Genomic DNA, 14,515 nt, shown 5'->3' on the forward strand with positions numbered 1-14,515 from the left:
AAATTGTCTTGCTTATGCACAGCAGTCTTCACAACACATGACATTTCAGGGAAACTTCAAAGGCGAAACAGAGACAGCAGCCCGAGATGTGGTTTACATATTGGGGAGACAATTGGGAGCTTATTTGCGCTTATCTTTTTTCAAGTTAAAAGGCATGACATCTACTGAAAACAGTTCCTGAGGTTTAAAAGTATACATCTGAAAAGAGATGGAATACTTTGTCTAAATTCTACATTTGTCTTAATATGCAGTTACATGTTGTCAGTTTACCCACCCGCAATGATTGCTAGCACACACTGCAGACTCCAGTTGTTTTTGTCTCTTACTTTTATTCATATATGTAAAAAATAGCATTTTAATAAATTTCTAAGGTATTATCTGCAGATGATACAGAACAATGTTATCAGCTCAATTTTCCTGCAGTCAGTTTGGAGACTGATTATGCAGCTGTTTCTGTGCAATGAAAGAAGTAAACAAACCATACCCCAAAATATACAGACGGAATAAAATTAAGGGAGAGGGTTGAATTGAGGCTCAGTTACTGAATTAGTGGGGTTTTTATCAACTATGATTTTTCAGTTGATATTTCTTAAATGTTTTTACTAAGTTTGAGGAAATTATAGTGGATTTTTGAAAAGAACAGCAATAGTTAAGCCACCAAAGTCTAATCCCCCTAAATAAAGCTTGCACAAAGTTACAGAAACTTTCAGAAAATGTGTATTTGAGCAGTGAAGTAATTTTCTGTTACAGAGACCCAATTAATTGATATATTCCAGTATCTTTTCAGAATTCGAGCCCTATTTAAGAGGTAAATTAAGTTGAACCCTTGTAGACTTAAATACGGCTGTGTTTAATGAATGGTATAACTAAAATGCCTGCATTTTAATTGTTCTGGGCTTAGTGCTGTGCACAATAATGAAACGGATGCATGGAATATACAGTGTAGATTTTGGAGGGGACAAGAATTACTTCTCTTGTTCTAAAGGGTGACACACTAGTAGAAATGGCCATGCGATAGCAATTAAGTTTGCAGATTTCAGATCTGTTCTATCAATGGCCATAACTTTTTTCTTTATTTATTTTTTCTTTCTTTCTCTCTGTCTTTTTTTTTTTTTTTTAAAAAAAAAGGTCTATTTTAAACTGGCCAAAAGTGTTACCTGATCTGCTTTGGTTAAAGCTGGATCTTTCACAAAGAAACAGTATCTAAAAATTCAGACTGATCCTTTTGGGGAAGAGAGATCTTATATCTTTTTTTACTCCATGTGGAATTTGTTAGATAGTGATCATTTTAACTTCCATTGCATATCTCCATGGTGATCTCTGAAAAATATGGTTGGAGTGCAAATGTAGATTTATATGGAAAGGGTGTCTTTTGGTATCAAACTTAGGTGAAACTGCATTGAGTTCTATAGTGTGACACTAATTCACCCCATTTTTACCTTTGTCTTGACTTTTCATCATAAGCAGTGAGATGCATATATGTATATGTTTTGTTCCCTAAACTCTGTGAAGGTGGCTAGTGTAGCAGTAGTCTATGACATATCCATATTATTTTATTTGTAAATTATGAATTTGGAAATATTAACCTCATTGTAATGTAGATTTTTATGGAAACAGATTAATTATATTTTGTTCCTGGCGTGGATCATGACGATTCTAGGTGTAAGTGAATTTAGATTAATTCAGTGCAGTGAAAGAAGTTATTTTTGGAGTTACTGCATGTTTATTCTGTGTTGAGTCACCATATTAAAACAAAATATTTAATTCTAGAGTTTCAATTCATCATTGAGTTTACTCCTCAGACCCTGTCTTGCCTTGATTGTTACTTTTGATACATAAAGATCTCTACATAGCACTGGAGTGCTGTTTCCAAGTCTGGACTTGCCAGTACAAGAAAGACAATGACTTACTGGAGCAAGTCCAGCAAAGGGACATGAGGAGAACTAAAGGACTGCAGCATCTTTCATGAGAGGCTGAGAAGGCTGAGAAGCCTGGAGAAGAGAAGGCTCAGGGCAAACTTGTCAATGTGTATTAATAGCTGATGTGAGGGAATGAAGAAGAGGGAGTCAGAGTCTCCTCAGTAATGCCCAGTGACTGGACAAGAGGCAATGTACACAAATTCAAACCTGTGAAATTCCTTTGGAACACAAGAAAATACTTTTTACTGTGAGAGTAGTGAAACTCTAAAGCAGGTAGCCCAGGGCGCTTGTGGAGTCTCCATCTGTGAAAACATTCAGAATCTAGCTTGGCATCATCCTTGACTCCAGAGTACCCTGCCTGAGCAGGGTGCTGGGCTGGATTATCTCAAGAGGTTCCTTCCTACCACAACCTTTCTGTGATACTGTGAAGATGAGGTGATGGAGGTGACAACCCTTAAGTATCTATTCTGCTTGCTTTCTGTGGTATCTTTTCACAATTATGGATATGTATGTTGCTTATTGTAATGAAGCTGGATGATTTTCACCTCCTGAATATGTCACATTTCGGTCTTTCTTATTACCTTAATCAGCAAAAATACATATACTATTTTAACCTGCCCCTGTGATCATCTAAGGATTAATCTGACATCACATAACTAATTTAATGCAATTTCACATTACCATTCCTGAAACTTACCATGATAAATTGGAAGCTTTTTTCCTGTTTGCATCTCTAAATTGATAAGCCCTTTCATCTTATGTACAGTTGTTCATACAAGCTGAGATCTGTTGGAAGGTCTGACTTCCTTCTTTGAGCGGTGCCATTGATTCATGGGCTTCAGTGGTGTCTGAACAGGATGCCACTTATGTCACCATCTCTAAGACACAATCCAACACCGACTGTCAGGCTTTCATAGTTTGTTGGCTAATGTTTGTTGATACTGAGGATGCTTAAATCCGTGCAGAAACCTCCTGAAGGACTATGCAAAGCCTTTAGTATTTGGTAACCAGTTCCATAGTACTGAAGAACTACTGGAAAGAGAAGGATGTTATTCTAAGTACTCACAGAGGGGCATGTTGCAAATTTAATAAACACTTGAGCGGCTGATTTGGCAGACCAGTTTGTCACCACACTTGCGTTTTAAGTGCCTGAGTTGTGTGACACAAGCATGGATGTGCTAAAGCTCTCAGGACACACAGGGAAACGAGGAAAGCCAGGTCCCTGTTGGTTGTACCAAGTAGGGCAAGTGTTATTAATGGCTGGTAATACTGCAAAATGCTCTCATCTGCCTTTTTTAAAACTCAAACTCTTGTTTTATAAAAAAGATTGTTGTTTTTCTGATTTTATGTTGTCACCTGTTTTGCTGGTAATGAACAGAAAATTAAGTTTACAGCCTGGTTAGTAGGCATTTCCAACACTACTCATTACTTAGGTATTAATTTCAGGTCATATAGTCTGACCATATACCCTCAGAATATGAGAGAGGTTTTAAAAATACATGAAAATAAAAGTACTGATTTCAATCAAAAGGATAGGCTTTTGAATTAATTCTGATTAATCACAAAATTGTTCCTGTTTTGGCGGAGATTTCCTAATTCCATTCCCTGTGCTCAGATTTCCACAGTATCAAATTGAATCTTAGAACTTCCTTATTCTGCCTGCAGGGTGTAGTATGGTGAGGTATCCCCTTCTTTGTTGAGTCTCAGATATGTTTGCTCAGACAGGAGTGTTTTGAATGAGGAGCAGTTCAAAATGGTACATACATCTTCAGAGATAAAATTGGCATGTAAATATAAAACACCATCAAGGAGAAGAGCAAACATTTTTGGAGGGGACCATTGTAATCTGCAGCTGAATTGCTTTCATTAAATCCTGGTGTTTATATAATAAGGACTTCGCCTTGTTTCATGACAGTGTAAGAGAGGGATCCAGCCATTGAATGCTGTCCAGGCTTTCATGGCATAACTGTGTTGCAGGTATTTGGTTTTAGTTTCTTAGTTCATGAACCTTAGATATTCCTATAGCTTTTAATATAAGTAATTTGAGAACAAGTGTTGAGCTTGCCTCTGTGACTTGATGATTATTGGATATAATGTTGTGGCTCTGTATCTCTCTGAAATATCTGTGCTGCTAGAGGAGTTCCTAGATAATAGATCTGTTCTTTGCACCAAATCTTAAAATATTGTCTTGCTTCTGTTTTTATGTCCCTTTTGTAATATGCAAACACAGTGTTTTAAAGAAAAGAAATCAAAGGAAGAAAAACTCTTTTGTTCCATTTACAGAAAAACCTTCCTTTAGCTTGCTTAAAATATGGGTTTTTTTTCCCAATCTGCCTTACTCTTTGGGAATCCCAGGAATGTGTAATTCTGAAATGGTTAAAGGGGAAATATCTCTGAGAAAGAGATACAACAGCTTATATCCCACCTTTGTGTGACATGAATAGTTCTCAATACTAAAGGATCCAAGCAAATTTCAGTGGCTTTGACCCGTTGTAATTAACTGCAGTCACACCTCCTGTTCTGGATCGACCCGTAAATATATGATGTAAAGTAGTGGTAGCCTAACTGACAGGCAGATGGTCAGTCCCGCCTCAAAGCATTGGCAGCCTTCTAGGTGAAAAGCAAATGAGAATCTCATTAGATAAAAAGAGTGTTTACTTCTTTATGAAACAATAGTAGTTATCATCTTATTTGAATGCAGTATTGGGAGGAAGCACAGTGAAAGTGTGTAAGAAATGTTTGTAGATGGCTGCTGAAGGCAGGAGTCTTCAAGTTCAATGACTTTAGCATGAGGAGGTAGCTATTTTAAAACAGGTCTACTTGGTGACTTGCCAGATGTGAGTAATGGAACTTAAGGTACATTGTCCACAGAAATATATCACAGATTTGGATTCCTGACTACTGATGGAACAACCTGAACTCCAAGCCCCTGTCCTGAAGGACTCCCTCCATATTTTATGGGGTGGTTGTGCTGTTCAGGTGTCATAAATGAGATGCATATGAGAGCTGACATAAAATAGGTGAAACCATAAAAGTTCAAGTAAGTATATCCATTAAACTGATTCCATTCCATTATGATTGCAAGAGGTTGGCTTTTCGGGTAGACAGTATAATGAGCATTGCTATGATCAAACTACAAAGTGTTTGCTCAGCTTAGAAAAAATTTAAATGACTCTAACATCCAATGTTAATTGAACAAAAAACAAACCCTGATGTTCATATGTGTAGGGCTACTTTAGACTAGTGGAAAGGGTGTTGCCTCTTTTGTGTTATAATTTCGTTTAGTTAGTAATTTGCTTGCATTAGTTGATATCTCTTGGACCATCACATCTCTGTTCCATCTTCAGGTGACTACATATTCCAATTACATTTGTGCCCCAAATAACTAAGAGTATGGAAATGGGAACTAAGTTTTGAAAATCAGGACCTTGCTTCTAGTGTCCCTTGCTTTAAATAAAATAAGTCTATTCCTGTCCTAGATATTTACACTTAATATCCACCTATTTCATCTCTAATGAATTATTCATACATGTATATGTGAATACTGTGTGTAAAACCTTTCATTAGAGAAAGAGGGTTTCTGAGTTCTGGAGCATATACCAATATCTCCTCCTCAGGTGTTTCTTTGATATGCCAGAATATCTTTCTACTGAAATCTTAATCCAAAGTTTCTACAGTGAAATGAGTTTTTATGCAGTCTCCAGTCACCATCAGAGAGAGCTTTTTCATGATCCCTGTTTTCTTCTGCTAGCAACAGTATTTCATGTTTCATATATAATTTTTTTTCTTTGCTGGCTGATTTCTATTAAAATCTGTTTATTGTTTCAGGAATTCATTTTGAAGTGGCATATTGCATTCCTACATCTCAAAGCCCTCTGCCCTTCTTCATAGTCTGGGCTTTAAAGTGAGGAGGAGGAAGAAATAGGGAAAGATTTTTTGTTTCAAGGATGTCAGGCCTCAGGAATATCCCAGCCAGCCACCTTGCAGGAGTCAGAAGTATGAAGAGGGTGTGGAGAGACCAAACTGTTTAGTTTCCATTCCTTAGTGTTTTACAGTGATGTAAAAAGTGTTTTACACTTTTTCATGCCAGCAAAGTGCTTTTTACACCTTGAGCATTGCTTGCTGGTTTGTTGTTTGTCCAGGCACCGAGCTGTCCCCCCGTTTCATATCTGCCACCTCTGTCCTCCTTCCCTCCCTCTCACCAGCCTTCTCAGCCCTGACCTTCCTAATTCCAGCTCCAGATTTCTCCTTCATACTTTGTCCAGATACTCCTGCATGTAATTATTCAAATTCTGGCACCATCCCCATTTTCCTTAGCTCAAAGACCTGATTCAACAGCAGAATGGGCCTTGCATGTCATGAGTTTACCCAGTAACTCACCAAACTTTGCCTAGCAGTGTCCAAAGGCCGTTCCCTCTGCTCAGTGAGACTCTGCATTTGTGTGTGTGTTGTCTCAAATGCAGGATATAGATTTTTTAAAAAAAATATATACATATATTTATAAATACATAAAGTGATTGGTGTAAAGTAAGAAAATTGTGAATTTTCATTATTTAAGCACTTTCACCTAAGTGCTTCAAAGTACCAAAAAATAAACTTTCCCAACTAGTTTCTTTTGGTTTTTTTTAGAGAGATGAGAAAATAACTTACTTTGTAGAGTTTTTCACAGTCTATGCAGTATTGTAAGACCATTTCTGTTAAAAGCTTATCTTTTGGGTACTCAGCACCTTTCAACTGGAATTCCAATAAAATGAATGCTTATCTTTCGCCTCAGTAGGTTTGGGATTATACCATTAATGCAGCAAATATGGAATGTCAAATCTGTTCAGTAGTACAGGTTTGCTGAAGTATAGTAGGAAAAATAGTGATCCAAATTTGGCCATTTCGTTGTCTGCTTTGGGAGATGTACCAGGTTATTTTAATGTTCACTAATGTGCAGGGATTCATTATTGTACCATGAGAAAACTCACTTTTGGTCTTGTTAGGAACTGGCATCCGGTTGAAAAAGTTTAAGACGGATTTTTGGATGTGAAAAACATTTTGATGACTTCTTAAAGACACTCTTTTATATAACGTAAACCAGTATCCAGATTGTGGATTTTTATTCCATGCTAGAATGATAGAAAGGGTTTGCTTCAGATATCGGAAACTTTATTCTTAAGTATGTCTCATATGCATTCCAGACAGATAATTGTATAGGCTGAAATCTGTGCATATTTTAGCAAAGCACATGCCCTTGTCATAGAATACCCGTGAATAATATTAATATCTTACTCGTGAACTAAACTCAGAAGATAACTTTTAAAACACTATTTTACAAGCATTGTATTAGACCACCTCTACTGTGTAGCTTCTTCTGCTGGAAAAAACCTCTTACTGTATCACTAAAACCAGCATTTCAACATAATCTTCATTGGTGCTGACCCTCTTTCATTAAGGTATAAGATTGTGTTTGTCAATGAAGGTTTTCACTCCAAATTATTTCTAAATCCATAGAAAAACCTTTGAAGACTTGTGTCATACCAATAACATGAAGATTTCCAGCCAAGCTGTGTGGTTATAGTCACACTACCCGCTACTTTCAAGTTTGAAATCATTTAGTGTTGGGAAGGTTTCCCACCTTTAATAACATTTAGGAGTTTGTTGTCTGATTCTGAGCAGGTATGGTAAATAGAGGGGCCAAGAATAAAAATCTAAAGATAAATAAATAGTAGCTTTTGTTTCTATCAGTCCAAATAAACTCTACAAATTACCTTGGTTTGACAAAGGGATAATGACAAAAGCCACCAGTTTGTCTTTCCCTCCTATATATAGTCTCTTTCCTCATTTGCACAATGCTTAGGTGTCACTGGGCGATGTCAGAATTGCATCTAACATCCTGTGGTTGTCTTTTAAAGTCACAACAACCCATTGCACAATGTGGACAAAGAAAGTGAAGTCATGCCTGTAACAAGGAGATGTTCAGCTTCTGTTGGCCTGAGAAATTCTCCCAAAAGGGTTTCATATTCTCCCTGAGAGAAGTGAGTTTTAGAGAACTTGTCCAAAATATTTCAAATACTTGGGAACTGCTAGTTAGTATTTAATGGATAGAATTCAAATATTGGCCCTAGATGCTGCTCCCTTTTGCCCATTGTATACTACAGCCCTTTCTTTTGAACTTTCACCAAATGAAATTGATTCCAAATGATACTGGTGTGGTAACGACAGTCAGTTCAATCTGCTACAACCTTTAAAAGAGCACAGCTGAATAGACTTACAAGTCCCCCTTTTTGACCTTGAAATGTATTAATACCCTGCTAAGTTAATGGTTTTATTTGGTGTTTCATTGCCTACAGAACATAAGCAATATATTTAAGTTTAAAAAATCAGACTTTGGTGAGTTATTACTTTGGGTGCCTAAGTAAACAACAAGCTTTTCAATAGTTATTAACAGATTTTTCACAACTTGGGCACGGCTGAATTTCCACAGCATGAGGTCTTGTTGGGCAAAGATTCTTTGTATACAACTTACATCAAGAAGAAAAGTTGATGAGCTTAGACTTGACAAAATAAATTTCACCCTAGGGTTTTTTCTATATTTCTTGTTTGAAGCCTTCTACCTCAACTTCCTGTCAGGCTAACAGTGTTTTCCTCCATTTGTGCTAAAGAACAAAGTTTAACATTAAAAAATTTATTTGTATTGAACATACTTTTCTAGGTAAAGTCAATATCAAAAGGGTTTTCAAGGTAGATCATCTTTCAAGTGTAGTGTTTTGCCCTTTTACAACTTAGGACTGAAGAGTCACAGTTACACAAAGACATGTTTTGTTTTTTTTTTTTTCCCTGGTAGATGTACAGGGAGGGAGAAAAGCTCAAACTTCTGTCCTGAAGTGAGACATAGAAACAGATGATTGAAAAACATTGCTCTCAGCCCAGTATGGACTGATTGAAGAGCAGCTTATCTAGATACTATTTCTTCATCTAATTTAAGTCATATCTTAGTATTTTATGCTAATTATTTTACTATACTGCTTATAAAATATATTTTCTCCTATAATTCCTGGCATTTATAGTCCAAAAAGATAGCAAAATGTTGCATGTGTAACCATGCAAATTTGGTAAACACAGAACTTTGTTGAAACTCAGTTCAGTTGCAGTTGAAAAGCCTGTTGCTGTAATGCGTGTCAGGTGAGGATGTAGCCTGGTATTTGTGAGACTACAGTTCCACTATTTTGTATCACTTTATCGTAGGCCGCTCTCATACATGCATTCTTGTTTCTCTACGTCTTTTCCTGGCTGAAGAGTGCCTGTTTTCTTGGTAGTAATTTTTCTAGTTCAATGAAAGGTCCTTCTACAATTTCTTTGATTTAGTGCTCCATCCATATTTTGCCAAGTCTTCTCTAACTCCTAATTTCCAGCTGTTTATCACCTTGGGGGTGATTTTCCACCATTTGCTACTATTTACCTTATATTACTTCACTAGCTCCAGATATGTAAATGTAAAATTTTGTATGAAATGTTATTGTAACAAAGGTTCATGGTTGTAAACATGCCTAGTTATTGGCAGAGCATAAATATTTATATATTGAATTGCGACTTTGTGTGTGACAGGTTGTCTGTTTAGCTCAGTACATTTCCAAAAAAGTTTGCAAGATAGGAACATGTTTCCATGAATGTGTACTGAGGTCAGTGCAGTGAAGTCTGAATCTAGGTATGAGTAACTATTTGTTGTGGTTTGCATTTTTGTGAAATAAATCACACAATTTACATTGTGTACCTTGAAAAGATAACCATTGGTGCTGAGGTAATCTCTTACATCTGCTTGGCTGATCTCTACTCTGAGCAACTTTTCCATATTTTGCAGTCTCTGTGACTGTTAATGTGAAGACTTGGAGAACATTCATGTATTTGTGGATTTGTTTCCTGTTGACCCCCTTTGCAGGATCTAGACAGACAATGTGAAAAATGGTTAGATGAGGAGAATGATTCAGATTTTGCTTTTTCATTATTTGCATAGATGCAGTAATTCTATGTTTTTATTACATGTGTCTTGAAAACATTAATCTGATTTTTAGAATTGAATGCTGTAAGATTTCCACATATTGAATGTCTTGGCACTCGACTGCTACAATAATGGTCTGGAATCCTATCTTGAGAAATTTTGTGCAAATGACTGATTATTTTTGCTTTACTCCCTATCAAAGTTGCTGGTTTAGTGCCTTATTTTTCAGGAGTGAAATGTCAAGTAGAAAAGTGTTTGGAATTAAATGTAGATACTGCATATGGTTTTTTTCATTATTTTAACTTAAGAAAAATTGATTGCTTTCAATTTTATGGTGAGGAAATATTTTAAATCCAGACTAGAAGATATCATATTTTTGTAGATGAGTTTAAAGTGGTGAGTCAGTCTTGCACAAATCTTAATGAATCAAGTGTAGGGGGTTTTATTGTGTGCACCATAAATATTCTACACCACAAAAAATGTAGCATTAGCATAAGCTTTATAAATATGACATATACTAGATTAAGTAGATAAATACTTATAATAAATGTTAATTTTAACATTGTCCTTAATTTTTTCATTGTATCAGATGAAAAAAAAAGGGTATTTTCTTGGACTAGTTCATGGTGAGTAAAGTTCACATAAAAGTGGAACATGATGAAACTTGATTCAGTTCAAAAATATTCAGGATTCAGTATCAGATATAAGAAATTAGGGAGCTGAAGTTAGGATTTATTATCATTTTCTGAAAGAATTATAAGCAGGTATCTAAATCAGGTGGAAGAAAAGAATACTTTATGGTAGATCTTCTGTACCATTTTCTGAAGTAATTGTAGGCACTTAACAGTGTTTGGAGAAAACACTTTTAAATACTTCTCAAAGTCTGACCCACAAAACTGGAAATGGTACTGAATTTGTGGGATAAATTCATCATTTGTAAGTGCAAAGTATGCTTGGATAACCTTGACTGTTTTTCTCCATCTTGATGGATTTTTTGAGCTGTTTTATTCAGCTACTAAATAAACAAAGTACTGTTTTAACCTCCTTTTTTTCCAGGAAAGTTGGTTTCAAATTCAAAAATTTAAAAAAAAAATTGAAATCTCATAACAAATTGGAAGAATAAACTTCACATCTCTTAAAGAAACGTATAGTGTCCTCCTATATGCACGTACTCCTGACTACCCAGAAATTGCCATGTGTTGATGCCTATGCAAACAGTGTGAGCATTTCATTAAGAAAATAATTTAAACTAGTGGTTCAATATAAGATTGACTATAGTTGTTTAATTTTATTTACCTCTAAATTAAATCAAATCTGTATTTCTGTATGTTTGTAAAGACCTATGCTTACTATTTTACTTCACTCTCTTCTTAGTTGCATAGTCATTTGAATAATCATATTTCTTAGAACATTAAAAAAATTTACACCATTTGTGACAAATAAGACCTTTTTTCATCTTTTATACAGAGCATAAGAGACTTACTCCATTATATATGCGTTATGTATGGGAACTACTATGTTTTGGTGGCAAATGAATGTTTGAATATTTGCTATGTGAACTTAGGAAATTTGAAGAAAAAATTTGATATGGGCAAGTAAAATAATGAATTAACACTGAAAATATTTATATTGGGTCCTGTTGTTTTTGCTTACTCAAACACCTGAAGAAAGGTGCTGTTGCATAAAACTAGGTGGCCCATGTTTTCACTATTACCTACAGCACAAACCTGAAGTCTAAGTATAAAGATTTTGGTTCTCTACAATTTGTGGACTATCAGTCTTTTCCTTACAGCTTATTCATGCATAAAATAACAATTTCTGCTTTGCATAATGAAAATCATGTTTTTAAATGATAAAATTTTGCAAATGGACTGAATATTATTTCAGTTGTGTAGCCATTTGTTAGCCATTTAAAATGCTTGCTAGTAATGTGCACACTGGGCCTCATTTGTGCTGTAAGTTTAGGAGTATCCCTTCACACAAATATAATTCTTTAGAAATTCAATATGTAACTTCTAGATTTTGAGATGTTACTCTATTGACAGTTTGCTGTAATGGAGTATCTAGCTGCAAAAATCACCTCTATGGGCCTGGCATTTCCTGAAACTGATTTCCTTCCTAGCCATTTTCCAAGAGTGTACTCAGAGCTTTGTTGATATTTGTCTGTGTACATTATCAGGAGACCAATTGCTCAACTTAGGTTTTTTTCTTTAGCTGTGTGAATGCTTGGGTAACAAACTACAAATCAGAAGAAAACTTGGTGTTATTTGACAAGAGGCCTGTGCTGGAGACCACATAGAAAAGAATGAGGCCTAAGGAAAATGAGAAAATTCACAACTGTTATTTGGCTATTACTTTTCTTACAAGCTTTAATTTAATTTGGTAAAATACAGAATCTTAGAGTGCTTTGGATTAGAAGGGACCTCAAAGATCACCTAGTTCCAACCCCACTGCTATGGGCAGGGACCCTCACTAGACCAGGTTGCCCAGAGCCCCATCCAACCTGGCCTTAAACGCCTCCAGGGATGGGACTTCCACAACCTCTCTGGGCAGCCTGTGCCAGTGCCTCGCTACCCTCATAGTAAAGGATATCTTTCTAATGTGTAACCTAAACCTGCCCTCTTTCAGCTTGAAGCCATTGCCCCTTATCCTATGAGTACAGTCCTTGGTGAACAGTCCCTCTCCCACTTTCCTGTGTGACCAACCCCTTTAAGTATTGGTACACGTCAGTTAGGTTACCCCAGAGCCTTCTCTTCTCCAGACTGAACAAGCCCAACTTGATCATTTTCATGGCCCATATATGAATGTCCACTTGATACTGAGTAGCCTCTGAAATGGGTTCAATTTTGGTGTTGGGAAATAATACCATGAATGACTGCTCTGCACTTGGGAGACATTAAGTTCAGAACTGAAGATACAGTTCATGTAGCCAGTACTTCTAGATGAGTATAAGGTTTTGTGTGTTTGAAAACTGTTTGAAAATGATCCAAGTAGACATCTTAAATTTTAATGTTTGGGGGGGGCGTTATTGTGTCAAATACAGTGCTTTCTTATCTCCAAAGATTAAATTTGTCCATTTTGCCTATATAATATTTATATATGGACAGGAAATAGAAGACAGTATCTAGATTTGTTGACCCCTGAGATACAATATTGACCCTAGTGAGTATTAACTTCTCAGATCAATAAATGCTGTTATTGACCTCAAAGAAAAATCAATAGCAGCTTGTTAATTTGCAAACTATGACTGCAACAAAATGGTACACATTTTGTTCTTCATTATCACCTATTTATATCTATATTTTAACGCCTTCAATATCTCCACCTAGAGATCATCATGTCAAAACATTTCAATCCCTGCTGTTAGAAGGTTGGGAAGACAGACATTATACGTTATGGAATAATTGATGAGCAGTATGTGTTATTTCCCATAGCTCATGAAAATAATACCCTGAACAGTTGTATCTCACCTGTGTTGTTCCCTTTTTTGGGTTGTCCAGTTTGTTTCATTTTGGTTTTTCTGGTACGCTCATCAAACCATTGCATAAAAGTACTGTCTTTTAGCTGCTAAAAGAACATTTCTACATGAATAATAAGGGGGATGAAAGACTGACTACTGGAAACAAGGAGACTGAAAATGATGACTATAAAAATCAGAATTAATATACAGTAGATTGTTCGTATTTGCATAAGGATGACAGGTTTATAGGCAAGAGCCTGCTCTGCAGCAGGCTGAGATGTAACCGTGTGACTACATAGTAAAGAAAAAAGTTTCAAATAACAAAGTATTGATGGAGAGGTAGTGTTTTGTATCATGGTAGGTTTTGTATATAAACACTGAAATGTCAGGTTTTACATAGTTTGAAATGCCTAAAAGATGCTTATTGGAGAAATTCAAATGTCATAACAGTTCTTCCGCATATGTACCACTTTCATATTGAAACTTAAAAACCTCATAAATGTTTTAATAATACTTTGGCCTTGTTATGATCTGACTGCCAAAAAAGGTAGAGGCTGATTTTTATCTGGTCCAGAGAGTAGTGTTTTCATTCACAGAAGACAAAGCGCAAGTCTGTGAGCCCTTTACAGTCATTAATTCTGTCTGATACATCTGCAGTGATCCTGGCAAACTGATGGCTATGCTTAGAAAACTTTTCCTTCATTAAATGACAGCATGAGAGGTTTTTAAATAGAAAAATAAGGCAATAGTTTAATTTTTACAATAACTGAAGTGGCTGCAGGGGTTTTTGCCAGTCTGATGGCTATGATTTTGCCCTTTAAAACCATGAGCTCCCAGAACTTCATTTGTGCATCCATGAAATCCTCTTGAGAGGCAGTCAATGATATTATACACATTCTGTAGATAGGCAGACCAACGCATAATGAGGTTCAATGGGGAAAGAAAAAATTCCCCAGCACCAAGCTAGATTAATCTCTGAGGTTAAGATAAATGAGACCAGTGCAGATCTGGAAAGAGGTTTGTGGTGATTATGCAATATCTTTTCTGGCTTACAGAAGTCCTGAATTGTCAGTAAGGGTAGTACCTATAAGCCTGTATAGGCATCCCAAATAATAGGAACAGTTTCCTCACTTCTCTCGGATATTTTGAGCAATT

The 14,515-nt window shown here is 36.0% G+C and overlaps 1 protein-coding gene across 2 annotated transcripts in view; it reads left to right on the forward strand.

Moving 5' to 3' along the window:
• VTI1A (vesicle transport through interaction with t-SNAREs 1A) overlaps positions 1-14,515 on the forward strand; it is a 267,123-nt gene that overhangs the window by 66,351 nt on the left and 186,257 nt on the right. The window lies entirely within an intron of this gene.

The sequence above is a fragment of the Gallinula chloropus genome, assembly GCF_964237585.1.
Source record: "Gallinula chloropus genome assembly, chromosome: 5".
Lineage (NCBI taxonomy): Eukaryota > Metazoa > Chordata > Aves > Gruiformes > Rallidae > Gallinula > Gallinula chloropus.